This window comes from Coloeus monedula (genome assembly GCF_965178545.1).
Source record: "Coloeus monedula genome assembly, chromosome: 3".
NCBI lineage: Eukaryota > Metazoa > Chordata > Aves > Passeriformes > Corvidae > Coloeus > Coloeus monedula.
Window position 1 is genome coordinate 91,367,863 of NC_138783.1, and position 27,874 is coordinate 91,395,736.

The following is a 27,874-nucleotide window of genomic DNA, read 5'->3' on the forward strand; positions in this document are numbered from 1 at the left end:
GATTCCTTTGAGTTAATATAAGTGATATACTTGTGGTTAAAAGAAGATACCATACATAACTGCAACCTGAATTAATGGCCATTGACTTACTCTTCTGCAGCAATGGAATACATACCATTACTGAGTATACATAGCATTTGAAACAGCTTGGTATTTAGTAGATTATACTGTGCTTGCAAAGCAGGTAATAAAATTTTAAATGCTTCATTCTTCAAAAGTAGCAATCCTGAATCTGATGTCAGTGAGTCATGAGTGTGGGTGAGTCAAGGTGGAGTTGTGCTAGAGAGGAGGTCATTTTTCCAGTGCCACTCCCTGGTCAGCTCTGCCTGCCTGTTGCCCACCTGAATGGTAGAAGCCCTTGGCTCTTGTTTCTGCACCATTTTCCTGCCACAGGCTTTTTGAATGTGAGGGATGTGCCTAGTTTGCAGGATGTCATGCCTGATGTTAAGCAGCTGGATTTCAGTGGATTTTTAAATTGCTGATACTGTTGTTCTAAAACTGTGGTGCCTACTAGATATTAAGAAGACCCCCACAAAACCCAACAACAATCAAAATTCCAAACCTCAATATTAATACTTGCACCTGGTGTAAATATAATTAGTTTTGGCAGTTGTGTAGATGCACCTTTAGATTTTCTTAGGTAAGTACAGTTTTATTTTATGAATCTGTAAATACTTATTCAAGAGAAATTTGATTTAGTTGGTGATTATTGTTGTGCTGTCTAAACTGATGGTGATCACCCGTACCTTTGCTTAATCTTTTCCCTCCTTCTTTTCCATTTTGCTGTATTTTGTAAATAATTAGGATTGGGAATAGTCTTGATTGTGAGTGGACGTGTTTTAGGGTTGTCTGTAATCCATTCATATGGCAGAAATATTTAAGCAAAGAAAATAAAATATTAGATAAAACTAGAAAAATATGTATTCTGTTTAACGTGATTGCACACATTTGGGAATGAGTAAGATTTGACTGGAACATTGCAGTTACGTGATGTGCAGAATTAGAGTTGATGAGATTTCTGAAATGAGGATACACTTGAACCCTTGCTTACAAGATTTCTGTATAATTGTTTTTAACTGTCTTCTTCTATGAATATATTCTGGAATTGTGTTAGGGTATTGGGTTGGGCTCCCGCATGGGTCAGTCAATACATATCCTTCCTTAAATAAGAAAAAACATTTTTTACATTGGGAAATGTAATAAATAAGTGTTTTGCATTGTTTTTCTAGAATTTTCAGTGGCATTGATTTGAAGTACTGTAAGTTTATGGAAGGCTAAAATGACCGTGTGTAACTATTTTGTGGAGAAATCTGTGTTCCTGCAGCTGCTCCGTGCAACTGATCATCATATGCTGTCTTGCATCATGCAGCCCTTTGCTTTAACACCTCTTTCAAAGCATCCAAATCTGCCTCCTTACCCCATCTCCCTTCTGCTCCCTTTGCAGCACCGGGGGGCACAGGTCAGTGCCTCAGAAATCACATCCTCTGCTTAATGTGCTCTTTCCATGCAGCACAGGGGCTGCCGGGTAGCTGAATGGCGTCCAGCTGCTGTGTTATGAAGCCCTTTGTCTAACGATCTGCTGTTAAAGTTCCCGTGGAGGCTATTACTCATGTATTCTTCATGCCGGAAGAGTCTTTCCATTAAATTAACAGCTGTGAATAGGATTTGGATGAAGATATTTTTGTTAGTGTTTTGTTGGCTCACTGTTCTAACCCTGTAGTTGCACACAGTCACAGAAAGGAAGTTTGCCGCTTATGTCTGCTCAGGGTAGGACTAACTGTAGGGTGCTTTACAGGTTATTCTGTTGAATATAATGTTCTTGTTTCCTATCTTCATATGTGTATGCTTGCAACTTGGTATTTGGGAATGATTAATTAAATCTGAACTTAATGTGGTCCAAATTGGGGTAGGATTTACCAGTATGCACTGGCTTTGGGCTAAGACGAATTGTATAAAAATAACACTGTACTTTCCTTCACTGTACATCCTCCTCCTTCTGCTCGTCCACTCTTCATAGTGTGGGAGAGCTGCCCCAGAGAGAATTTTGTGATGAGGTTCAGCACTGGATCCCAGTTTCATAGGGTGTTGGTAGAAGCAATATTATTTCAGTTTTTCTGTTTTCCAATAGCTGGATATACTCTTTTTTGTAATATTTTTTCAGAACTTTGCTGTTCTGAAAAGTCTGTGTTGTTCTGTACTGAAATGAAATGTAACCTGGAGTTTTCAGCTTGTGGATGTGCTGTAATGTACTTACTGACTGTTACTGATTTTGAGGACTTTATATGCAACATTGGTCTGAAACTTACAAATTTTAAAGGGCAGGTAAAGGAGAGTTGGAAAATAGAAATCTTGAGTTTCCAAAGAGTTAGACAAAGGATATATGATTCACAGTTAGTAGCCTTAAATGTATATGTACATTTAAAAAAGTTTCATTTGGGCATACTTCCAAGATTTGTTTTTAAAGTAATTGTTTTGTGGATATCAGCTTTTGCTGCAAAGTGGACATAATGCAGGTTGCTGAGTCATTGACCCTTGTAACCAACAACTTGTATATCTTCAGCTTGTTTAGCTTCATACCAAGAAGCAGTAGAAAAGTGATTTTTATATAAAATCACTAGGTGAATAAACTGTTCACGAAGGAAAGACTTAAATTTTTCTCTGGTATGTCTAATTTTTTATCATTATGTATGGAGTTACAAAATGTGCTCAGCTGAGATTGATCACTGGTGTGTGAAATGACCAAATTATAACAATGGAGGTTTTTCTGAGGTGGGTAATATATTTTCATATGTAGCTTCCAGCAATGACTTTAATACACTGAAGGCCACACTTCCAATGCTTCTGTTATTGAAATGTAGTGCTGTGACTGTTTTTCTGCTGAACTTCAATTTAGAACTTCATCTGGAAAACATCCAAGGGAAAAAAGCATCAAAGCAAAATAATAAGAATTGTCTCAGAATGCAGGAAGATCTTTAAGTATAGAATTAAAATAGGTAGCAAGAGCTTGGAAAAGTGCACAGGACATATTAAAGGCTAAATCTGTAAATAAGAAAGGAAAAGACTGGCACGTACCTTGATGTTGTAATAGTTTGCCAGCCTTGCATACAGGAAGTAAACTTTTGCACTCTTACTGTTTATAGCTTCATTTCCCGTCTTGAATCTTTTGGCCTTACTTTACTTAAAGGGTTGTTACCACTTTACTGATAGATCCTCAAGAAGTATATTGCTGCTCACAGAGCCCTGAATTGGTCCTCTGCTGCACTTCAAAGCCACCAGGTGAACTCTTCCAAATATTTAATCAACTGAGTTATGATACTCAAGCTACTTATGAATGTGTTTGGTTAACTTTTCTGAGGTTTGGATTTGGGACTTTGTAAAGAAAGGCACATATGGGAAGAAGAAAATGATGATTAAAAGAAGTGTATGCGCGGTTGAGAATCAGTTCTGGCTCTTGGGCATTTTAGGTGTGCCAGTGAGAGAACTGTTTCTCTAGGTTTCTCTAGTTCTTCTGCCAGCGTAGTAATAGCTGTGGCAGGATGGTGGTGTGCTTGAGGCTTCAACAGCTGACAGCTTCTTTGTTTTCTACACCTACAATTAAAAATGCCATAGAAGTTGAATTTCACACTGCTTTTATTGAAAGAATGATTAAAGAAGAAATGTAATCTGTATTTTCCAGGAAAACCTTTATATATCATGCTGAAGTCATTCAGGTTTTCCTTTCTTTACAGTAGGTCTGGACCTGTCATACACAGATTTTGATGATTCCTGAATTGTTCTGACAGCATCAGCAGATGGTTTCAATACAATCTGCAAAGTATATGGGAAGTTCGGTAAAGTGCAGATTTTCTAGGGTTTTTGTTTGGTTTTATTCTGCCTTGCAATGAATATTAAAATGTTCAGGAAGTTTACTTTATTTGTCTGCTGGGCACAGTAAAATTTTGCTGTGGCATGTGGAAGCTGCTTTTCATCTTACCCACAAGCTCAGTGTACCTGAAAAATCCAGTTATTGGCTCTGGAGTGTGTTGGGGGAGAGATCTGCTCTTCAGCCTACATCTTAGCAGACATGGGGATTTTCTTCACCTCTTGTATTACAGAGGACTCTTCTGCTTGCTTTAGTTTCTACATTGTCTTTTCAGCTCAGCCCACACATTTATCTTGCTTTTCTAGGAATAGCTTCCCTAAATGGCAACACCGGCGGCTGGCAGCTCTGTGCTTGTTATGGCTGGGAAAAAGCCCTGGCTTTCTCAAAGCCCACTGCCTCTAGCAGCAATGAGCAGATACACTCATTGTTAGGAGATGTGAGTGGCAGGTATGTGGTAGTCTTGTCTCTGCGTGGCCGAAACCATTGTCAGCTGGAGCAGCTGAATGGATCCTGGTCTTGGATGAGCTCGATTGGCTAGCGTAGTGGAAGAGTGTCTGCTATGTAACTTATGTCAGTTGATGCTGCCATGAGTTGTAGTAGGTGCTTGCAAATATTCTCTCCCAGATATGGTGGAAATGCTCTTGATTTTCTTGTTTATTCATAGGTATGTTGCAGTAGGTCTGGATTGGACTCTGATAATAGAATCACCTGTATTTCCACCTACCATCTTTTTCCAAGTCACCTCTGCTTACTGGATAAATAGCACACATACGCTTGTCTCCAAACCAAGGATTTCTGTGGAATACACACATGGGAAGTTTGTTACAGATTTTTAAATCCATCCCTCTGTAGTAAGACTATTTCCTTGATTTCTGTTTGTGTTTAAAAACATAGTATCACCCCCAAAGCAGGTCTTGTCAACAGTTACTACTCCTTGTTAATTTTCATCCTTGGGGTAAAAAGTTGTCTGTTAAGGTAACTTAGTTTCAAGATGCGATATGAGGTGTTAAGAGAGGAGCTGTATGTGCCTGCAAAAAGGTGAATGATTCCCTGTTTCTCTGTATCTGTGATTCCATCTGTGAAAGAAAAAAGCAAGGAGAAAAGTCATTCTGGTCATGTAATGTTGTTTGATTTCAGCTAGTCTTCTTTCTCAGAAAAGAAAGATCATTTAATCACAGATTGCAAATAATGGAAATTAGACACCCCTGGAAAGTAGAAATGATAGTAAAAGGATGAATTAGTTGATTTCTACCTACAGCACAGGACTTGCTCATTTTGGCAACAGCAAGATGTTTAGTTCAGCTCCGCCAGTTTTTTTTTTTTTGAAATCTCGCTCTAATTTGCTGGGCTTGGAAACTGTGTGATTATTTCAGCCAGCAGGAGAGCCTTATTTCTTTTGTCGGGGTTTTTTTTTAAATCTGCTTGCTAATTCTTCTGGGTTTTGTTTCGGGGGTTTTTGGTTTTTGGGGTTTTTTTTTGAATGTAGCTTCATCATGTGCACCATTAAACATTTTATGCAGGAATGAGAAGTAATTATTTCTTCTTCAGTTGGTTCACAGTGGAATAGCCATAAAACCCTTGATCCTGATTCTCCCCTGTTCTGCAACTTGTAAGTCATTTACTTCATGCTCCAAGTGCAATATGTTTGTATAAATCTACTATTGATGTTGATGTATGATTTCTACTTCAGTCTCACTTAAGGCAACTGTAAATAACTTTACAGAGTTGCAAAACAGTAGGGAAATGAGCCTCCACAAGATAAGGCATCAGATTTATTTTCTGGGGCAAATGAAGAGGTTCTTTGAAGCCTGATCAAAGCCCAGGCTCTCCTGTTTGTACGTAGTATAAAGCTGGTGGCGTTTGAGCAGAATTTGTTGGCTTCAGGAGTTTTGGTTTTGTTTTCCTTTTTTTAATTTTTTATTGGGTCTTTATATCTCTGGAACCCATATTCAACATATTTCTGGAAATGACAAGTGTACTGCCATATGGCATACCAGATTTCAAGCCACTCTGAGGTGCATGTGTGAATTTTAGAGTGCCTGGAAGAAATGAATGAAAACCACATTCTCAATTTTATCTGTTGCCGAGCTCTGTAGGCAGAGGAATGGGAAGGCTTTGAAGTAAATTCTGCTGGAGGGATTGTGTGCTTATTTCTGAGCCACCATGCTAATGCATCAAGGTATAGATGTAATTTATGTTTCAAAATATGCACTAATTTCAGCAGGACTGTCGGTTTATCTGCTGCTGTGCTGTTCTGGGAGATGGTAAGAAATACTGAGCATCCTTTTGCTACTGGCAACTGTTACCATTTTCAATTCTTAATTTCCAACCCTTTTTGTGCCTAAACCTCTCTTTCAGACTTTGATGCCTGAACTTAATTCTTAAGTATTGTTGAACTGTTATTCTTGTATATGCTGTGCTTCCTTAAAAGGTGCTGTATTGATTGTACTTTGAGTAGATTTCTTAAGCTTTTGTTGGTTAATAAAAGCTCAGGAAGCATTACTGAAGGTATTTCTACCAGGGTTATTTTTAATCCTGGAGACTTTATGTGGACTTTTTAAATGCAGAAGAGATCTTTGGGGAAATTGTATCAGGTTTTGGTTAGAAAAAGCATCACCTGCTTGCAGAGGGCAAGCTATTAAGGTAGTTCCTTAAGATCAGTTGTGTGATCAGCTTACACCATTCTGTGAATTTTCTTCAGAATCAAAGACAATTAATTTTGAAGGCTTTTTTTTTTAATGTAGAAAGGGGGGAGAAACTTACTTGTGAGATAGCTAATTTGAGTGATTAATATTTTGCCACAGTAGTTGCTTAGCTGGTCGAATTTGTTAAAATTAATTCTGTCTTTCCTTTCCTCCAAATTTTTCTTTTAAAAAATGTACCTTGATACAGTAACTGTTCATGATCACTTCCTATGCACAGCCTTATGCTCTTTGATTTGTGTGAAACCCCAAGGCTTTTCATAAGATTCTAAGTTTCCTCCGTGTTAGGTCGTCTCCATGATTCAATTTAATTTTCTGTGTGCCAATTAATTGCTGTTTCTGACCTTGAATGAAAGAGTATGTTGTGTGTTCCAGTTGCATGAAAAAGGTGATGGCAAAGGAATGATCCTGAAGTGATGTTAAGCAGCAGTTTTACGTGTATTTATGATTACCAACATTTCTGATGGTCTCACACACGGTGGAAAAATGTTTTCCTTCTTCTTAGAAAGTACTGATTTGTTAGGTCTGTGTTGTTTAATAAATCAATTTGACAAGGTTGGATGTCCTCATGGGTCGAGAAGCAGGAAGCTGTGGTTCTTGCCAGTGGCAGCAGGGCCAGGAGCTGCACTTGGGATCTGTGTGTGTGCAATCCTCCTCTGGCCCTTGGGACAGCTCTCTCTGGTTAGAGGTCACAGTCAGAAGCCTGAACAGACACAGAGTGAGGGGTTCCTGATGCTGACGGCATGTCCTTTTGTAGGTGACAGTGGGCAACGATTGGAAAATTCATGGCGTTTTCAAGGAGGAGAAAACTATATCCCTTCTTTCTTTCTGAATGCTTTTTGGTGATTTTTTTTTTCTTGGTGTGTTACATGTTTTCAAACTATCTTCCTCTTTCTGAGAAAATGGATTTTTAAAATAATTTAAGCAAACTTTTTTTAAAATACAAAATCTTAGTTCATATCTGTCTTCCACTTAAAGGCTTCTGGAGTATAGAGATTCCCACAATAGTAATAAGCCATTGTTCTTTGCTTTTGAAATTCTGTGGCACCATATGTAGCACCAAGTATGTATTCAATGTAATGTTTATTTGAAATCAAGGATTTGGCATTTGTGAAATGCAATTTCTGTGTGTTTTGGTAGGAATAAAATAAAAGACATTTTAGAGTTTTTAGCTTTACCTGCTTTATGCACAAACAATTTTGAAACGTAAGGTTTTGTGTCAGAATGGAAATATGCTTATTAAATTGCCATCCATATAGAAACTGGTTTTGAAATGGTTAATAAGGGTATTAGTATACTGTGAATTTGTTAGTTAGTCCTCTTTCTTCATACATTTGTTTCAAAACTCTTCTTCTAACTTCTGTAGAAATTCTGTGTATATTCATATCTGTAAAGAAACCTAGATAAGAAACTCTTGGAAAAAATCACAAAATGGAACATGTAGTCAGCCATTTGAAGAATTCCTGTATGCTGAACCTTTTCATCATTTGTCTCTGATGTGGATCAAAATTAGCTACAAACATCTCCCCAGTTCTTCCCTTTCGGAAAGACTGACTTGAATTCATTAGCATTTTATTTTATCTTTCAGGATTATAGCTTAAGCTGTCAATACAAAACCCTAGCTAAAACCTGAGCTCTTTTGGTGTAATAAGTCATTGCAGGTGATGTGTGTTTCCTTTACTGTGTATAAATTTTCTTAAATGTATTATCTCTGAAATTTTGGTGTATCAAAAGTGATGTTTCTTCCAAGGCTACTACCAGCCAACCCTTATTTTCTATCAAATTGTTTTGAATGATGTAATAATTGGTGGTTGCTTGTCATCAGTTTAAGTAAAACTAAGCTCTGCATAGTTCTTCTGTGTGTATTTGTCCTTCCCTGTCTGTGAATTGCTAATTGCTTAAAACATTTCTGCATGTCTTTCAGTGTTTCTCCAAAATTTTGGCTGTTTTTGTCTTGTTTCTTCCTCTACTTTTGCACTGCTTGACCTTCTCATGTGAGTTATCTTTACCAGCCACTTACTAAAAGACTACATCTGCTATCCATGCTCTTGTTTTGAAAACACCAGCAAAGAGCAATTCTGAAATAAAATTGTGATTGCATGCCCATCCAAGCTTTATTGCTTGGTAGATATTGCAGGTAATGGCACTAAGGAAGATGTGATAGCATGCTCTAGCAATCAAAGTACATCCCTGCTACATTTGTACTCTCATGCACATCTTGGTCCTGTTTGGAGAAGCTCTGTAGACCTGAAACAGAACTCTTGCTGCCCTTAGGCCATCAATTTACACATACTTCTAGTTCTGCAAGTTTTCTTTGAAATCATAGATCTGTGTGGTTGGCTTGTTTTGTTTTGTTTTGGTTTTTTTTAGTGAAGAGTTGTTTCATAACATTTGGTGGCAATTAGCCTGAGTCAGTCATTTGAGTTGGGGGGGGGGAATCCTGCCCTGCTGAGAATCACAGAAGTCTTGTGATTCTGATATTTGAGGACCCCACAATCCCATTCCATTTTGCAGTAAAGCTTTTGTATAGGTACGCAAGATGCCTTTAGAAGTTTGTGGATGTGCGTGTATTAGTCTAATGGCTTATTCTTTAATTTGTTATTACAAATTCGTCTGATAAACATGTGCCAATAACTTTAAGATGGTGCTTAAATCAGGATTACCTACTCTTCTGCTCACCAGTGTAGGTTGTCTTCAAAAGTATCAGGTCCAAGCAGCCCTCCTGCCTCTGCTCCAGGGAGAGCATTGATAGGAAAGAGAAGGTTTTTTGCCTGTGGGTACACTGAAAGGCTGGACAAAGAAACAATACCGCTGTCCTTTGAGGTGATTCTTCCTTCAAGCTGTATTCAAACAGGAGGCATTTTTGCCCTGTGACAATTTTGAGCTTGGTTCTCAGACCCAAAGTGCTCATTTGAAGATCCCATCAGATTGTATTTAGCAGAAAAGAGGAGTTGTGTTTCCGTGATGAAGCCAGCTAGCTTTTTTAGGTGACAAAGCTAAAACTGGCTTCTGAGACACAAGCTAAGCTAAGTGTGCAACATTTATCCTTGCAGTTTACAAGTGTGGCACTATCTACTTCAAAATTTTGTTACTGATAAGTAATAGGCATAGAAACCCATGCTAGAGATTTTGGTTGCTATGTCCTCTGGAGGGTTGGTTCTTTTTTCTATCTCATGAAGTAAGACAGTAATGTCTTTAATAAAAATAAATTGCCCCAAGTTGCTTTGTTTTGGGTATTTTTTGAAGTGTCGAATATTGATTGACCCTTCTTGAACTCATTAATGCCTGTCATCAGCAGGAAACATAAGAATTCTGGTTGAAGAAAGTCTGCACGTGTAAAGTTACTACAAGCTGGTAAAATGTAAGGTGAGAATAAATTTTTTTTGGCAAAGGAATGAATGAATAGTGTACCCCACTTATGGGGTTAGAATCAGTACTAGATGGTGCATCATGCTTTTTATCCTTAATATTGTTTTGTCATGGTAGGTTTATTGCTGAATCTTGGAGCATCACCAAAATTTTCAATCCTGTTCACACAGGATGTCTGTTTCTGGGCTGTTTTTTCTTTTTTTCTTTTTTTCTTTTTTTTTTTTTGTTTGCCACCATATGTCAAATGTGCAAAGAACATGAAGCTTGTTGTACTCCTTTCTTAAGGTACCTAGTGCTTCTAAAAATACAGTAGCTATAATTTGAGAACTTGATATGTTCATAGTCTGTAGGCTCTAGTTCTGAAAATATTTAATTCTTACTGGGAATGGCTACTTTGTCAAGAAGAAAGCACTTGTGTCATCTGTGATATTGCTGATTTAAATGAAAGGTTGCTATAACTATTTTTTAAAGCAAAATTGTGTGTATGCTTTAGTAATTAACAGTGAGTTTTTGAGACTGTTGCTCTTAGGCTTCATGGCAATAGACTTTGTGTTCTGAAGCATGTGGGATATTTGTGCTGTTTTGCAGTTTGAGATGTGTAACTTCCCTAAAGGATCTGTTCTTATTACAAGGATCTGTACTTCCATCATAGCCTACTGAAAGGAATGGTAAATTACAAAGAAAACAAATACCATTAAAATCATTCAGAAAGGAGAGGAAATTGTTCTGCCTCCTTTAAAGTTAACCAGAATTTTCAAAATTATTTAAGTATACAAGTACAATCTAGTGTTTTCAGATCTTTATTAGTTTTAAAAAACTCAGAGATTATACTCTTAGCTTTATTTTTAGGCAAAGATGTTTGGATCATGAAGCTGGTGTCTTCGTATTTCTCTTAGCGAAGCTTCTGTTCCTTCAGGTCAATAAAGACATTTTAAAGTGTGTGCAGAAGATGCTATGGAAACACACCAGAAAAGCCCACATGATCAAGTAATATGCATGGAAAAATACCTCTGCCTTTTGTTTCTTTTTGTCGCAGAAAGGAAAAAAAAAACCAAACCTCATGTTATTGTCTTTTAATCTCCCCTGCACCGAGAAAAGTTCTGGCCCAGATCTTCCCATTTTAATTGTGGAATTGGAGTACAAACCTTGAAATTACTTAACTGCCCTCCTTCCCCCCATCAGCATCTTCTCTCTCTGTCTGGAATTTATCTGTTTCTCAGGTTGTCAGTAGGCATGTAAAGGACAAAATTTAATAAAACTATAACAAGAATTGTTTAATGAAATGACTGAAATACTTTAAATTCTGTTCTTGAAGCTTTGAGCCTTTCTGTACTAGAAACAAAGTGTTTGGCATGTGTGTTTGAAAGTGGACAGCATATGTTTTCTTGGCTTTTGTATTTTAACAACAGATCATGTGTTTAAATGGCATCGTGACATTTTGATTCCTAGCCTGCATGAGAAAGATGATTTAGTCAGGTTAGCTATTGAGAAAGAGCTATTCAACAAGGCTCTTGTGTACCCTTCAGAGAGAGCTTTGACTGTTGTGACTGCCTACTACAAATGAGGGATTTTTTATTTGTTTTCTTTGAGTTTTTTGTTCCCAAAGAAAGGACAGACCTGGACATCTATAAACATTTGGTTTTGGGTAGTTGGATGAGCTTGGGAAATACTGTATGAAGAGAGAGACACGTGATTATTATATATCCGTAAATAAACTGCACTGAAGTGGTGAAGCATTCAGAGCTTATGAAAGTTATCTAAACTTACATGGAAATATTTAGCAAAGATAGTTTTTAAAATCCAGATAGGATAAGAGCTTATTTTTAAGAATTTAGTCATCTTTTCAGTAGCCTTCAGATTGGTGAGTTTGTTTTGATCTCCCCCTCCCTGTTTTCCAACCTGATGTAACCCTGTGTCAAAAGGTTCCTTACCCAGGAAATCTTTAAAAAACAACAAACAGAATAAAACAACCCTAGCAAACAAGAAAATGAGAACTGTGACACCATTGGAATAAATGTTGAATTCATCTGGTGGTTGTTATGGTTTGCATACGTTTTGAGCATTGGGACCAGGACAAACTTCTGTGCTGCAAGCAGAATGAACTCTTGTTTGAGAACTATGAAATAGCAACTGGCTTCTTCAATGGATGGTGGGAAGAACAGGCATTTCCCAAATCTTTCTGAAATGCCTAGCAGAGAAAGGTAGCTCTGAATTTTCTTTCTTGTAAATGAAATTTTATTAAGCTATGATTGCCATCTATGTCATACTGTAAAGATGGTTGAAAAATGTGCTGATTCTCATTTCATTCAGTTTATTGTCGTACCGTATGGGATTTAAATGAGACCTAATGGAGTAGTAATTGGATTTGATTGGATTTGCAGTGCCTGTGTGACATGAAGGAGGATTCATGGTACTGTGCTCAGTCTGTTGTAGAGAGCAAATGCAAAAATTAAATCTCATATTAAACTGGAAACAAATAGATTGATTGAATATATCCTTAAACTTAAAGAAAAAAAAAAAAGGAAAAATTGTAGCTGAAGAATTTCATTCTAGGCTTTGTCAAAATGCTTCTGACAGGCTCATTGACTGTGTGATTCAGCTGGAAGATACTTTCAGTTAACTATATATTTTCATATATATATTAACTGTATATTTTCAGTCTCTTAACTGTATATTCTAAGTAAATACAATAAAGTTATTATTAGTTAAGAAGTTTAGTTAAAATTGTTGTCTGATATTCTCTGTTATGCTTTAACAGCAGAAAACATACGGGTTATTGATTTGAATTTGTTCCAAACCGGTAATATCCAAAATTGCTGCCTTGCAAAGAGATGTCTGTGAATGCCTCTGAAAAGGATTTTGGGACTACATGCCCCAAGAAAATGGTAGCTGCTCTTCATTGGCACTGCTTTTGAATTGAGGCTATCTTGAGTTCTGGAATGCAACCCTGCATTTGTGTATTACATTTTTCTTTGAATTTCTTTTTGAATTAGCTCTATACTCTAGAATGTTCCCCATTTTGACCAAGAAAGTTTCTTGTTTTCAGACTTTTCTGAGTATCACTAATGACTGTATTCAGGAAAAAATCAATCAAACAGAAACAAAAAATACCCAACTCTAATTGTGTGAGTCTTGGTGTAAGAAGCACAGGCTTGGAATATGCAGTTCTAAATTTAACCACATTAATAATGAATGCTTTACTCTTTCCTGAATTTTATACTGTCTTGATACCAGAAGCACTTGCAATATATATAAAGTGAGTTATATCCTTACCGTTGAAAGTGTTCTGGACAGATCAGGGTTAGAAACTTTGTCTAAACCAGTCTGCTATTTTTAATCATCATTCATCTATTCATAATAGAGATAAGGGATTCTCGGTGGAATGTATTTACTAACCAACATATATTGCTCTAGTCATTTGGCATGTACAGTTTTTTTCTTTAGTTTCACAGCAGTTTCTTGAATAGTTTCATTTTAAAAAGAGGTAAACTTATATTTTAATGTGTCTGCCAAGAAAGAAAAAAAATTCCTTAGATTTTTTTCTTTGTTGAATTAAAATACTGTTTCCCTTTTTCTTTGATCCTTATATGTTTTAAAACAACGAATAAACAGAATCCTGTTGCAGGGTTCAGCAAGCTGAATTTGCCACATAATTAAACAGTAACAGAGACACTTCCAAGGAAAAAGGAAAATCAACAGTTAAAATGGTTTAAGGGAAGCAGCAAGAAATCATACTCTTAAAATACATTTGTCAACGAATACCATTTGTCAAAATGAGGGGGAATATTATTTTCTTTTATGTAAACTTCATATAAATTTATTTTGTGCTTCTGGGAAGTTGGCATGTTGTACTACTGCTGTTAGTGTTTTGTCGGGAGAAAGAAATTTTGGGAAAACCAAAATGGTAGTTGAGAATGAAGAGGTAAGCAGAAATCTTTGTAATGACTTGAGTCAGTATGTCTTTTTTCAAAGAAGTGGACCTGGAAGCTATTATCTTGGGGGGCAAATTTGGACAAGGTAATTGGCTTTGACCTTTAGCCAGATGTCTAACAGTTCTTTTTCCCCTCTCCCTTGCATCCAGATAAATGTCATGCCTTCAGGTTTTTGTTCCCTTGTTCTGGTTTCAGGAGTGGAGCTGCTTATGAAGCTAATCTGCACTTAAAATTATTTCCACTTCTAACCCCAGTAGGACGCTCTTTTGGGGTATTCAGACAGAATTGACATAATTGGATTTCTGCCCAGATACTGTATTTAGATAGCTTTGGAGATGTCATTAATTTGACAGCTGCTGTAGGAAATCTTTGTTTTGACTATTGTTACAGGGCCTGCAATGTTTCTATTGCATTTTCGTTCGTAGTCTGCCACTGAATTGCTGTGATTAAAATGAGTAGAATAAGACACCATCAAACATGTACAAGACATGAGAGAAAATCAGCGCTAAAAACCTCAGAAGGTAGGCTGTTGCCAAATTTTGAGTATGATGAGATTCTGGAATACCTAGTTATCTTCCAAACACCAGTAACAGCAGAGCCTGTGGCTAGAGCTGCTGTGTGCTGTGATGGAACCAAAGCTGTGTTAACATTTCTCTTGTTGCCAACCTAAAGCAAAGTTTCTGTGTGGTTCAGGCAGAATCTGCTTCAACTGCTTTTCTGATGGTTAACTTGGAAGTAAAACAGGTTTTTTGGGGGACTGTGTTCTTGGAAACTAGCGGTCTTAGCAACTCAGCCATTATTTCCAAAAGGCAACATGGATCTAAGGATCTTTGTCTTGCACATTGAAGGTGGTGAATTTGGAGGCTGCTGTTCTGCCACGCTGAAAGAGGATGGTCACTGTACCACCTACCAAGTTGTGTAAGTGATAAAAACACTTCAAAGTTTCATGTGTTTGTCTTCTGCTTCCCTTTGGCTCTTATATGTGAACCTCTAGTTTTGGTAGTTTTGTACTTGAACCTTATGCAGGTTGTTGCAACTTGAACCTTGTTTTTTGTCAATTGCATCATCAGTGGGGACTCAGAAAGACTTTAAATGTGAAATATCAGTTTTTCACAGCCTTTGACATACAAATAGACTGTGACAAAAATATCTTACTCCTTCCAAGGAAGATAGCTTTCATCAGTGCATTACTGAGTACTAACACCAGATATTATTTGAGCCTATTCTGGTTTCAGTAAGGGATTTTGTGTTGAGCCTGCCTCAATTGTACTATTGCATGCTAGGTTAGTGTCTGTTTATGTGAGTTCTTCAGCCCTGTGCTTTTTGGCATTGTAAATGAAATACTGAGTTTCAGTAAACAGTAGATATCTGCTCTTTCTGATGGTTATGGTTTAGAGAGGTTTCTTCAACTTGCTCCCTGAGCTGGAGTCATTATTCATTTCACCTGGGGGCCAGGATGCCTGGACTTTTCTGCTGTCCTGTCCAAGTCAAGTGGCTCGTTCATGCTGGCAGTATTTCAGATGCAGCTTGCCTAAACAGTATAGGGCAGAACTTGCAAAATATTTGGTGTCAGATATTCTACTTGGACAGTAATGCCTAGAGCATCATTACATCTGGTGGCTGAGCATCTGGAGGAAGGGTAAAACCCAGACACCCTCAGCAAACAGGCTCAGCTGTGGGAGTGATGGCAGCAGCTGTTGGTGATGGCAGCTTTTGCTGTGGAGTGCCCAAACCAGGCCTTGTTCTGTCAGTGTAAATTATCCCCATGCCACCTTGCAGTTTGAGTTACAAAGAAGTTTCTGACAGTGGTTTCCTTGAAGATAACAGTCACAAACTGCTCTGTGCTTTTCTTCTAGTTCTCTGTATCTGCCTGGTGGCTTCTAAGGCAAACACTGACCTTGACCCATCCCTCTTAAAATCACCATTGCCATATACTTTAGCACCGAGACAGTAGTGGCAATATTGTTTTAAATTCAGACAGTGCTGTGTTGAATGTACACATAGGAAAAAATTTCTTCAGACTAAGAAAGAATGAATAAATTACCAGAACAGAAGCTCTAATAAGGATTTCAGTTAGCCTTTAACTTTGAATTGCCAGAAGGCTAAGTATGCCTTACTTGACTCTGTAGCCCCTGGTACAGTCCGTTTTCTGTTATATCTCACCCTTCCAATCTTCTCAAACTGTGTAACTGTGAGATTTATTTGCCTATTTTAAATGTTAGTCTTTTTAGCCATGAGAGGTAACCAGTTGTCTCTGCCTGGTGTTTCTCTGATACTGAGTTAATGTTACATCCTTCTGTGGTAGCTAATTCATCAGAATATGTGGTTTTCAGTTCTCCAAAAGGCATCTGTGAATGTCTTTTTCCAGTGGAGGTGTTAATTTTCAGTAATCTACATGTACAGATTACTAGATTAGTATAATATGCTATTTGTAGTCATCTTTCACAGTCCTGAAATCCACAAGTATTGAATTAAAAGCTCTGACTCTAGTAGAAAGGTTTGGAAGAACTGGTATAATTCAGTGGGTCATATATGTCTGCAATTACAATGTTTTACATAAAGATGCAATAGGAAAAATAGATTAGTGAAGGAGTTGCTTGGGGCTGGTAAGTTGCTAACCACTGAGGTCATCCTCAAAGATTCTGAGAGGATTGTATATCTAATGGAAAAGACTGTCATTGTACAGTTTTTACAGAGCATTAAATTATTGATCAGAAAAAGGCTGAAGCTCAAATGCAACCAATTATTAAACTGTATATACAAAGTACTAGTTTATGAAATTTTTACTGACTGTAGATGCTAAGATGTTTCTAAAAATGATGTCTGTAATTTGAATAATAAAGCATCCTATTAAGGAAACCAAAATAATTAATTATCTCATGCTCAAACCATGGCCGGAGAAGCTCACTTAGGCTGAAGTCTAATCCTGTCCTTTCCTTAGAGATGCTGTGAGACAAAGTTTAAGAACAGCTTTGGTACATATAGTTCAGTTTCTGCTTATCTATTGGCAGTTATAATTGCTAATGCAGGTCTTTCAGTGTACATTTGTAGGGGTTCTTGAAGTGGTTAGAGCTGTCCTAAGCATGAATCATGACCTTTGTTGCTTCTCATGTGTAGACTTTAGGGGTATTTATCCGTATACTTACAGATCCAGCTTGTAAACCCCTAAAGAAAGAAAACCATAGAGGTTGTGAGCTCTGTTTCCTTATTGCAAATAAAAAAGAAAAAAAATAGGGGAATTGATATAAAATGGAGTTTGAATACTTCACCTTTCACTGATAGTTCTTGAATAGGAATGCTTAAAGAAACTGGAGCTATGATGGTGGCACAGCACATTTGTTGTGAGCTCCCTTCAGCTTGCAGAGTGACTGGTCGCAGCTTGCACTTATTTTGGTGCTTGATTATTGGTCTGAACAACAGATGTGTGGGGTTTTGGTCATGGGTGTTACTTGGTTTTGGTTTTGAGACTGCAATAGTGCATGTCTTCTCAAAGAGTTCATAGCCTTCCTGTCAGGGAAGCTTTCTGGCCACCCATTCATGATTTTTCCACTGTGCTTTATGTTTGGTTTTTTTTTTTTCTTTTTCTCATGCAGGGGCTGCCATGGACGTGTGCAGCTCAGCATAATCAAATATGAATTAGATCAATATCAGCAAGTATCAAGATGGAAAATCCTGCTTAATCCAGGAATTTTAAAAATTGCATATTACAATGAGTTTAGGTAGTAATTTGTTATTAGGGGTTTTTTACAGCTTAGACTTTTGGTGGAGAGCTAGAGAATGTAAAAAGCGTATGATTTCTCTTAAAATAATGTAAATTTGTACACTATATGTTGTAGAATTCTTAGCAGAGTCAGCCACTAACAGATGTAACCCTCCTCCTTTCTTTCCAGTTTAAAAATTTGCTAGTCATGCAAGTGATTAGAGGATATACATACAATACATAGGAAGCTTGCAATGGCAGTTAGGTTTTGAAAGACAATATTTCTTTTAAATACTGGTATTATTTAAACAGCCAACTACTTGTGTGTCATGAGTAGATCAGGAGTTGGTGGTTGTGCAAATAGATGTAAAAAATATCCTTGTTTTTTGAAAGCATATCATGTATACACCTGTCTGCAGAGCGTATGCATTTGACTACAGGAGATAAATGAGAATACAAGTCAGCATAGATTCTTTAATTGTGTGTGATTAAAGTGTGAGCCATGCATTTTTTTCTAGCTGCATTTCTTTTCCTATTCTCCCCAAGTATATGTTTGTTTTAAAAAAAAAAAGAGTTGTTTGAAGGACCAAGGATACGTGTCTAAGTGCTTCCTATTTGATACAGACAGCATGGCCAGAGGTGCACGACAGCTCTTGCATCCAGACAGGAGCACAGAGAAGATGCACAACCTCCTGCCTGTGTGCTGTTCAATAGAGACATGAATTTCTTGGGATAACCTGAACAGCCTCTGGTGATGGTTCCAAACCTGGACTGCTTAAAAAAGCCCATTTAAACACAGTAATTTGTCTTTGCTTCAAGGGCTAGTCCCATTTTTATAGCTGGCATATGAGCACAAATCTTTCCCAGTGTTTTAAGGATCTCACAGTCTTTCCTGCATGCAAGGCAGTGAACCTATTCTTGTGCCTCATTTCACTTGCTTTCTCACTGTTAGGGAACCACAATATTAAGAGAAGAAAAGCTTAGTTGTATAGACTATATAGCATGACAGGATTTTAACTTTTTTGTTTGTTTTTAAAATGTTATGCACGTTGTAATGCAGCATTGTAATTTGCTGCCTTTTTGAAACCTTAAATATGATATAAATCCAGTTTCCCTTATTCTTTTCTCCCTGTGTTTCTTACTGACTCTGAAAGTGTGTTACTATTTTAACATAACCATTTTCTTAGCTGTAGAAGAAGGTAATATTAAGTGAGTTTTGAGAGGATTTATATGACTAGGTGGTTTAAAATACTAAGCATATACTAGAGTATTAAAAAACTTGTCGGGTTTCTTTTCCCTTTAAGCAAATTCAGGCATTGGGCTTTTGAGTGCTTAGGTTGATCTGTCTGCTGCTCCATGGAACTAGATTGTGCTTGCCCAATTGTCTGCATAGTTAAAATATTTTGAACATTGCCTATTTTAATGTAACTTCTTTTGAAATATCTGCCTAATGTAGAAGTCTTAATGGAATACTTTAATAGCCCAAAGTGGTTACCTGCAATTGCTCCAGTGTATTTGAGTCAATTACAAAGGAAGGCAATATTTAATGTTGGAGTGAAGCTAGATGGTATAATGAACTGGCAGATTGCCAACTTGATCTTCTCCACAGGAGAATTTGTATTAATGTGATGCTTTTCATTTGTTCTTCAGAAGGTCAGCAGTAATACGTCAATTGGAGTTAAAATTCCCACTCTGTGCAGTACAGGTTTATGGTCAGATCATTCTTGTGTATTAGCATATTAAGTATCAAAGAGATTATTTTAGCTATTTCATGTCAGAATTTAAATGGGAGGTGGCTGGATATTGGGAAGAGAGCCTGAGAGAATTGTCGTTGAAATTGTTGCTGTAAGGCTGAATCTGGATTTTAGCCATGGAGATGAAGAAAATGGGGCACATTAGAGCTATTAGTGAAAGATGAGGTGGTTAATAACTGTGGATGTTACTTGTAATGTAATCATTACAAGACCACTAATTTATTCTGTGAGGTAGTAACCTTTTTAATAAGGTGCTTATTATATTAGATGTTACTGATATTTACCTTCTGGTGCTCGTTTGCAAGCATCAAGTTCGAACTTTTATTTCTGACTGTTGACAGGAGCTTTTTACAGTGGAACTTTTATAGTCCTTGTGTTTGGAAGACCTTGGTTTAGAAAGCAAATGAGTGACTAAAGTTGCTATTGAAAAGTGGATAAATTTGTCTTTTTGTCTTATGCGTTTGTAATCACGTCTTCATCCAATTCCTATACTTTGCCATTCCTATTCTTTGTCATAGTCTTCTGTTCCTCTGCTTTGGGCCTCAAGGGAAATGTAGGATATGAGGAGAGTCATGAGTGGTAAGGTGGTGTGGCATTTTACATGGGGCAGGGCTGGCATTACTCCAGTAGCAGATGCATTGAGTGAGGTATGGCAAATGGACATCATGCTAAATGTACAGAAGTGATGGGCGGCACTGGGGATACCATGGGATGAGACTGTCCACCTCTGTGCCTCCATTTGCTTTGCTGCCTTCCAAAAAAAAGCTGTTGACTTGATTTCCCAAGTTTTCCAGTGTTGCACCAGTTTGTCTTTTGGGTGAACACTAAGTCCTGTGTGCTGCAAGGCTTTTGAAGGTGGTTGGAGATGATCTTGTACTCTTAGAGTTTAACAATTTGTTCCCCAGAATGGCTGCTCTATCAAATATATCTCTCTAGTCCTGGCTGGTAGAACATAGCAGGAGAACCAGAAAACTCCATGTGTGGTGCAAACTCTGCCTGGGGCAGATAGTCCCAAACCCTAACTGCTTTTACAATTTATTGACCTTTGAGAAGAAAGGTCCTGAACTTCTGTAACTGAAAGATTGTTTCAAGGAACACATTTTAGATAGAAGTGAGGTATTTGAAGTCTGAGTTTCCATTCTGAGTTTGTGTCACTTGGCAAATCACAGTGTTTTGGGCAAAGCTTTGGACTGTGGGGGTGTGTGATGGAAATTGGCTACTCCCCTGGGGAAGTGACTGTTAATGTGACTTGTAGCAGAAAACTTCCTCTGGCTCTTCCAAAGCCAAGTGAAGATTTTTATCATGAGAAAAATAGAAAATGAGGTCACAATACAACAGGATTGAACCCAAGGAGGGTAGAGACCAGTTTGCATCTTGTACTTGTGTGTCTGTTAGATTAACATAATTTTATTTCAATCTAAATGTTGTTAGGGAATGATGGTTTTTTGTGCATCTTCTTCCTTTGACTATTTGCACTATTACCATTAACATTCTGAGCTACTTTCAATGTGTGTTAATTAAGCTGCCAAAATAAAACCATTCTTGCTCTACAGAAGGAAGTCAGCATTGTTATGTTGAGATAAACACTTGACTCATTCTTTTCTTATGCGTTTAGATGAAATGTGGACTCTTTCCCAACTGTACTTCTCCATTTAACTAATATATACAGGGCTAGTTTTTTAGATATTGATAATGAACAGTACTGTTTTTCAGCTCACTTTTGAACACATGTTCCATATGCAGGTGTGCATTTGTGAAGGTGGAAGCAATAATTGAGGGAGGTATTGTGTTTTTCTTTAAGGTACAAACCAAAAACCCCCAGACAAAATCAGAGGCTTGCTACAGCGCTTCAGTGGTAGATGGTAATGGGCAGTAGATGATTTGTGAGGTAGGACAAGGAAAGATAGTACTATTCAGAAGATCTTGTACCAAAAAAATGAGGAGACTTTTATTTTCTCATTTTTACCTCTTAATATTAAAAATGTCCTTGTGTTATTGACAGGAGAAAAACACATACTACAAAACATTCAGCTAGCAGGAAAATAGATCTGCTCTGCCTCAGGGTTTTAATGTTGCTTCATTTATTAAAGTATCTCTCTCATTTACTTGATATCTGTCCTACAATTTCAATAGAGCAGTTTTCAGTGGGAACAGAGTTAAGGTCTATAATTGGTTAGAAAAATTGATATAGCAAAGTGTGGTTGCCTGTAGTCTGTGTCTGCAGAAAGCTGAAAACCCAGGTGGGGCAGCAGCTATTCTTGCCACCACCTGGCAGAGGAGAAGGGATTGGTCACTCTCCAGTCCCGTCTGCTTTCTGTTGCCACAGGCAAATCTTCATTCAGTTGGTGAGTTGGATCAGGAGGCTCTTCTGTTGGAATAATATTTCCTCATGATTTGCTATCCTCCATTATTTATTTTTTTAATCTTGTGTGTTTTTCAGGAGGGGTGGCAACAGTTTGTCTCCCCTTGCAGCTGCTGGGGACCAAGGGGTGAGCTTCCAGGAGCAGAGGGTCAGGGAGTCTCTTGTTCTTTACCCCCTAGCAATATGTTTAGGCTTAAGTGTTTGTCAAACTGTGACTTTAGTAGTTCTGTTACTCCACCTATTAATGAGTGTGAGAGTAAATCTCACTTTGAAACATTTGTGTAAGGTATTTGTAACACCTTTGTCAATACTTTTTATTCTTGCCTCACTTCATTATCGTGCATGGGATCACTGGGTGACTTGCTCCTTTGAAGTTAATATCTTCCTAGGATGCTTTTGTAGAGTCACAACTGATTGGAATCTGTTCAGGAAAGACTTTGAACAGAAACATTTGTGCATGAGTGGCCTGGGGTTGTGTAGGAGTTTTAACACCTCGTTCTTATGAGGTAGAGGCTGCAGCACAAGAAGTTGCTGAGAATTTTTTTCTTCTTTTTGAATTGGATCTTATTGGGTTTACACTACCTGAGTTTGTCAGACATCCTATGGAGTTAAAGGGTCATTAAAAAAACAGAAAGAATGGTTTAAATACTCTGACCTCTCTTCTGAACAGTTACTTTTGTGTCTAGAAAGACTTAACTGAACAATGGAGGCCAGGAGGGACCTCTGGCCAAGCCATCCACGTCCTGTCAGGGCTGAGGCTGCACCTGGGGCCATCCATGTTCAGTAGAATTTGAGACTCTTCCAGGAAGAAGGCCCATTACTTTCTCAGAGGATATGTGGCTGTGCTTAACCACCCTTGTGCCTTCTTTACATCTAGCCAGAATTTCCCTGAATGTAGTTCTCTGACCATATGACCAGCTTCACCACCTCTGTCAGAGCTCTCTCGTTGGGCCACCATCTCTTGTGCCAGAAGGCCCCAGGCCACATGTGGTAGTAATACAGCTGAATTACTCATCTGTGTGTGTGTGAGTGCCTTCTGGATGGAAATACTTCCCTACCCCACAAAACTCCTGGCGGTCCTTTTGTTGCTGTACCTCTTTTCCACATGTAGAGGCATTTTCTTTTTCTTAGAAAATACAGTCAAGTTAAACCAATACAGGAGTGAAGGAAACGGTAAATAATGGTGCTTTGTAAAAGATAATCTTTCTAAAACTAGGCTGAATTTTTAATTCCATTTCTTGACTGATTTTTCTCTGTATTATGTAGGCTTAACATTGTACATGGTCTGGATTGTTCGTGATTAAAATTACCTTGTATTCATTGAGAGAAGTTAAATATGAAGATGGGGTCTGTTTTTGCTAAACAGGTGGATCAAGTTCAAGCCATTCTGCCTGCTCCTCAGCATCTCACAGGAGGTTTTGGCAGCATGAAAGCTAAATTACCTAGTAGAAGTGTTCTAAGTTTAGTGCTAGAACTAAAATATATGTTTGTTGTTTCAGGTGGTGGTGTATATAACTTTGTTGGAGAGTCCTGCCTTTCACTGCCTGGATCCTTTTAACAGTGTGTCAAAGGTGAGTGGTTCAAGTTCAGTGGTTATTTTTGTAACTAAAGATAACAAGTGAACTGGATGTATTGCTTGGTTTTAGCTTTATGTAATAGCAGTGTAGTTGTAATTTTAATTTTTTTTTTTTAACTGCTGCATGAATGATTAAATAGTAAGTCTTTTTCTGTCAGTGATCTGGGGCAAATGAGTTCTAGCTCTTGCTTTCAGAAAAAAAAACCAAGAAAAAATGGTAGTCTCAGACTGTGAATGAAGCAGTAGGTATTGCTTCCACTCTTTCATGGCCCCTGTCTCCTGCTACCTACTGCTTTGACTTGGGATGTTTTCCCCTGAAGGTGCTGCCTGAAAGCACAACATGATGGTGTGGGAAGTATGGAGGAGAAGCAGTCATCCATACACCATGGTGGGGCAGGCTTAGTGTTATTCTTTGGCTGCATTCTGAAAACTAAGTAATAGCTTTGAAAGTGTTGAGTACTGAAAGTATTGAGTGGAAAGAAGGTTTTTGTGTTTTCTGTGAGAGCAGAAGAGAATTGCATTCAATGTATAGAGAGCATCTTCCTAGCCTGACTCTGAAGACCTGAAATAATCTAATGAAGCTGATGTTTCTGTAGAATTCTTTTTGTGGTAGAGTTTGGCTAACTTCTTTCTGTTAATTTGTGTACCCTGTTGTCAGTTTGTCGTAGCTGTAGTTGATCTCTGTGGCTTATTAGGAATTTAATAACAGAAACCTTTAATAAATGACACCTCATTACAACTGTACCAAAAAATAAAATCAAAATGGCAGTACACTGAATAAACATTCAGCATTGTAGTAGCTGCAGCATGAAACAGAAAACTTGGAATCTTGGCTTAATTCAGTACGTTATCAGGTGGATTTATTATTTCTTACTCAAATTCTCTGTTTATAAAATAAAAGTAATTTTACCTTCTTCAGAGGGAAGTTATGAAGTCCAGTTATTGACATTTTGGAACATTCAAATGGAAAGCAATATATTAAGTTGTTGTGTGCCTTGATATTTGCTGTGAGTTCTGTTAAATACTTGTTCAATGAAGTGTTATGAGCCATTGAAATTAGACGTATTTATTCAATAAAGTGAAGGTGAACCAGTTAGAATGAAAAATGCAATCCAGTCTTAACTATAGTGTCTCCATATGTTTTTGCAAATGATTGATTTTCCTTTAAATTGGAAAGGAAATTCTAAAGTAATACTGAGGTAGGGGGCTTTTGCTCTATGTTTTCAAATTATCTGACATTTGTTTTTAAATGTACTGAAAAAAATTTATAATCCTGGCCTTTCTAACAGATCAGAGTGTAACCTTGACAACTTAGGTGTTTAAAGACTAATAGTGAGAAACCTTTTGTACTAATTTTCTGGAGTAGAAATTGCAGTAAGTTTTCTTTAATACTTTTTCTATGACGTAATGTAGCAAAATTAAAATATTCTTGAAAGAGCTGTTAATGTGAAAATAAAGTACACAATCCTAAATGATTAATCAAGCTGTTGACTTAGTCATTGTAAAATTATTTTTCTATGATAATTTCTACTCAAAATTAAGCCTGTATTTTACTAACTATGGGCCAAATTATGATTTATTTCAAGTGTGTAATATAAAACACATTAGAGTTTTATCTTTGGAATCTTTCTTGTTCTTTTTTATAATAGTTTTAAGTTAAATGTTCAGTGAAAATAATTTTTAAAATAGTCCACTGCTCAGTTAAAGGAAATAGGTGTCTGAGATCCTGGTTATGTACTTAGTCATCTTTATTTCTCGAGCTAGTTGCTGTGATATTTGGCTTATTGGGTAATTTTTTTTTTGTGACTCTTTAATCCGATAAATGTGGAGGGTAACCATGCAGGCCTAAAGTAGAGTTCTTTACATCAGGTGAAGGTTTTATGTATTTCAGCAAAAGGCAGTAAGTAGATAACAGCTCACTAAAAGGAGGTGAGGAAGAACTATCTGGACATGTCAGTTGGTGGGGGGGTGTAAGGAGTCTCTTTTTGTATCTTTTTTCTTTCCCTTTTTTATTGAAGATGAGTACCCAGCGTATTTGCTGTGTACAATTAGGCCACACTCAATTTCAGTAACAGAATTAAATCTAACTGTATTAATATTTTATGTTTTTTTCCATCCTTTGTGTGCTTGTTTCTGATGGACTGTATTCAGCTTGGTAAATATGTGAGTCTGCAAAACCTGGAGCATTCTAATGCTGTTCCCAAAAGGAAATGAATGCGTAGATGTAGGTTCACTTCACTAAAGCCTACATTTGTAATGCTTGTTGAACCAGAACATTGTAACCCTTTTGCCCTTTGAAAAGGAAATGAAATGGCAACAATGTAAATATTCAGAAATTACACTCAAAGTCCTTAAACTTCACTAAACTGCAGGCAGTCATGTATCCTTTCAGGCTTTTGTTGTGGTCATCAAGATCCGCCAGGTCTTCTTTTACGTAGCTGGGCAAGCTGGAGTTTTTCAGTTGTTTGTTCTCCTCTCCCCCTCTCTCTCCCTCTCCTCTAACATCATATTTTATGTAGTGGTATTCTGTACTTTTGAGCTTGTCCCTCATTCACTTGCAGTAATTGAATCAAAACCAAGATCTCGTATTTTCACAATAAAATATTTTCAAAGTGGTTGCAATGTTGATATGTGCATTGAACATTTTGTATTTTAGATTAAAATCTCTTGGGAAATGTTCTGTAGTTTTTTGAAACTTGATACACTTGTATGGAGTGATTGGTTTTTTAGGTTACCCCTATACACGGGAGGGAGATTGTTTGATGAGATCAGAAGCAAACCAGTATGAGCAAAGTTATCGATGTGTTAGTACTCAGCAGATCTGTCAAAGGCTACAGTACCACAGCGTACAACAGAAATCCTTGTCTGTAAAGATTCTCAGAACAACCATGACAGAGATGAGCTCCTCATATTGTGAGACTGGGGACCTGTACACAGCTTCTGACAGACTGATCCTCCTCCTCTGTTCAAGAGCAAAAAGCACCCTAGACATTTCAACTTGATGGAACTGTTTGTGATGCTGTAGCAGAATATTTCTTGGTATTTTTCTGTGATTCAGTATGTTTGTAGTTGTTGGCTTTTTTGAGATTTTTTTAACCCAAGGAAAATGATACCTATTCTCAGTGTTTCATATGAGTTAGTTATGAGAGCTTTGATTCTGACAGTTATGAAGAGAATGAAAGGTATGTGCTGAGTGGATGTCTGGATTCCTTTCCCTTAAAAAAAATATTTCTGTAATTACGCTAATTATCTCAGGTGCCCGACGTGATTTTAAGACTTTGAATGTAACTTCAGTGTTACTTAAATATACTTAGACATTTAGTATAATAAATGAATTTATAGAATACTGCCTGTTATGTTATGCTAGTGTCATAATACTTCATAACCTGTAATTGAGGACAGTGGGGAAGAACACTTTCAGCCCACTCTTCCACTTCCATAACCACAGGTACACACCCCGAATAAATTGATCTTCTCTGAATTACATTATTTTAGTACTTTCGTTTTTAGATTTTTCTTTACTGCATTTTTTCTGTTTCTCTTTGTAGTAATTGTAGTTCTTTGCTTGAAGTACAGGCGTGTTTAAATTTGCTAGTAATATAAAAGTTAAGAATCGGTTGTCTAATTTTTTCGAGTTTTGATACTTTCAGGTGCAACGCATGTTTGTGGGTACCAGCAGTACCTGTTACAGGCCACAAATGGCCTTTGCATTGTGCTTTAACTGCAATCCATGTGCATGCCTCATCAGAGAACACTGTACAGCTTTCATCAATGCAGGAAAATTAACTTAAGTAAAAATACAACAATAACCACGTTTTTCCTGGTGAAAGTAGTTTTGTGGTATGATAGCCAGTACGGACTTCTTCTGTCTTGTCATCCAGCATGTCAGTTTTTCCGAGCCAAAACCACTTGGCCTGCTGAAAAGAATCCAGCATGTTGTTCATGAATATAATTAAGTTATGCATACATATACATATACATGTAGTAGTTATATATGAGTGAGCTAACTTGTGCCCAAGTATATTAGTGAACTGAGTATTAAAAAAAGTGACTAACCTTATTGTTTTGACCAGTGTTCAGAGGAATGGCAGAACAGGGTATTGAGCCCCTGTTGCTGTAGTTTCTAAATAAATATGTCCCAGTGTTACACCAGTTTCAGTTAAATGATTTAAATATGCACTGTACTTTTGATGGAGAAGTGATGTGGCTTAGAATATGATCTTGAAAAAACACTTCAAAGTAGCTTATGCAGTTAAACTACATCACAGGGAGTGTGTCCTTAGATGCTGAAAGTGGTTGTGACTTTGCGTCTTGTATATAGATCCAAATGTTGGGGAAAGTCAGCTTGAGGCTTTTGGGATGCAGGGACCAGGGGCAGTCCTTGTCCCAGCACTGTGTAGTGTGATTGAGCTGTACTGGTGTAGGGGAGTGGCAGAGACCCCACACCCTCCTGAAGGAGGAAGCAGATTAGCAGCTGAGTCCACCAAGCTACTCCAAGATTTAACTGTCCCTAAAGGAGCATCTGCTGGCAGACACATACAGGAGATCTCCTCTCCTTGGACTGCTGTGCCTCTTTTTTAGTTCAGGGCTGACTTCTTCAGCTGGTGCTTTGCAGAG

At 37.5% G+C, this 27,874-nt stretch overlaps 1 protein-coding gene across 3 annotated transcripts in view; it reads left to right on the forward strand.

The window, feature by feature from the left end:
• The window catches only part of NCK2 (NCK adaptor protein 2), an 86,177-nt gene that overhangs the window by 8,826 nt on the left and 49,477 nt on the right, over nt 1–27,874 (forward strand). For all 3 annotated transcript variants that reach the window (XM_082278174.1, XM_082278173.1, XM_082278175.1), the window contains one exon: nt 23,181–23,252. The gene's annotated coding sequence lies outside the window, so the exon portion shown is untranslated. The remainder of the gene's footprint in view (nt 1–23,180; nt 23,253–27,874) is intronic.